This window comes from Podarcis filfolensis, assembly GCF_964270895.1.
Source record: "Podarcis filfolensis genome assembly, chromosome: 1".
Taxonomy (NCBI): Eukaryota; Metazoa; Chordata; class Lepidosauria; order Squamata; family Lacertidae; genus Podarcis; species Podarcis filfolensis.
Window position 1 is genome coordinate 22,284,741 of NC_139604.1, and position 2,200 is coordinate 22,286,940.

The window sequence follows — 2,200 nt, forward strand, 5'->3', positions numbered from 1 at the left end:
AACAACTCCTCGCGAGGCCTATTTTAGTTTTTCATGGCGATCCTTCGTGTGATAAAAAGAAGTGGAAAAGAAGGTTGTGGAATAACAACCAAAGTTGGCACGGGGAGCTGAGGAGTAAGGAGGCAAGAAAAGGTCACTTCTGATTATAACTTCCAGGTAACTCCTAGACTTGGATAATCTTAAACTGGTGTCCTGGTAAAGACCTTCTGGTTACGATACTGGCCACTTGATTTAGTACAAAGTCTTCGACATTGCCCCTTAGGAATTCGAAGATAAATCGCAGAGTAATCCTAACCATGTCTACTCAGAAGTAAGTCTTATTGGATTCAATGGAGGTTACTACCAGGTAACGGGGTTTAGGATCTGCAGCCTCTCCCTCCCCCCACTTCTCTTTGTGTATGAATATAGGGCGGTGTCAGTTAAATAATGTATCCTGCCTTAATATTTTGGGGGAAGCAACCCGTGACTGATGAACGGGAATAAAACATTGTGTCTCAGGTAAACATGTAAAGTGGGGGTGGGGATCGGATCCTGTTGTGAACCCTTTTAAATGAAGACCGTGACTTTAAGAAAAAGTGAAATTTAAGAATAAAGTTTGACTGGGAACCCATTTATATATGTCGTTTAGTTATACCGGTTGTTGTTGTTGATGATGATGATGATGATTTCTAAAGGCATCTGTGCATCAACAACTGAATGCTAGTCATTTTTAAAAGAAGGAGCCATGCCAGACTCAGGTTTTCAAAGGGGTCTCTGGGTTCCTATTCCAGGGATTTTGGAGATGGCAATGTTCCTTTGGAGGGGCACTAAGGTCTGCCCCCAAGGGAACGGTTCTATAGAGCGGCACGACTCATGCCTCGTGTGAGGAAGTCCACGACCTTGGATATTAACGCTGACTATCACTAACCTATTTCCAAACCGTTAGGGGTGGGGGAATCTCAAATCCAAGTATTTTGGCACAGGCTTGCAGTCGCAGCGGAAGTAGGTCCAAGCGGATCCGTTTGGCACTTACTTCCGAGTAAACTTGAGCAGACTCGGCAGGATCTGGGGGCACCAGAGTGGAATCTGTTGCTCCGCTCCTGCTGAAGGCATGGGAGTAGCCGGGGGGGCGGGCAGGGGGCTGCTGCCGCCCCTAAATCAATCAAAACCAATACAAATATGAGGTTCTCCCCCCCCCAACAAAAATCATGGGTACGCCCATGGCAGTCACACCTGGAAGAAGCTCTTCGATCTTTCACACCCCATTGCCTTAGTTCGTTGGAACCTTTACTATAGCAAGCAAAACTCTAGCAAGCAAAAGCTGGCGCATAACCTTTTCTAGAAAGAGGTGGGATGATCTGACTGCTACTTATATTCACACGCACAGCGCGATCCTAAGCAAATTATGGAGAAGTTTGTCTTACTGTGTTCCGAGGGGGCATCATCGAGTACGGCTGCAATCCTAAACGTACCCATTTAACTTAATTTTCAATGCTTGATGTTATATTATGTTTTTTATTCGTGTTGGGAGCCTCACAGAGTGTCTGGAGCAACCCAGCCAGATGATGATGATGATGATGATTTATTAATTAAGTTAAATAATTGCTTCTGAGAAACCTCGTTTAGGTTCGCGTTGCCTCTAGTGTAGGACTTCAGCTTCAAATCTGAAATTACAGACACCGCCTTTGTTTTAATTTAGGGGAAATCCTGGAGCACAACCTGACCATTCTGATCTCTGCGAGAGGCAAAGAGCAGACAAAGAGCTCGCCGCGATGTCTGCCTAAATGCAGCAGGGAAAAGGGCTTTAATGTGCAGGGGAATATATTGTAAAATATACGACTGCTTTCATGCCGTCTTAGGCCCTTGAAGGAAGAGGGGTCAAACAGAGTTCATGCGAGAGAAGGGAGGGGTGGGCTCCCTCTCCTGCCAGTGTTTCCTATGAGAGGAGCACAGGTGGAAAAGGCATTGAGTATAAGCCCAATCGTGGAACCTCGGGAGTAAAGGTGCTGGCTTGAGCTCAGATGTCAAGAGAAGTGAAGGGCTAAGCCTGTTGCCCTCTCTATCTTGCCCCACATAAAATCATAGCACTGATAGGGGGCACCAAGGCTCATCCAACCCCCTACAATGCAAGAGTTGCTGGCAGGTGACCATCTACCTCTGTTTTTTTAAAAAAATAACCACCATTTAAGGAGCATCCACCACCTTCTGAGGTTGTCCGTTC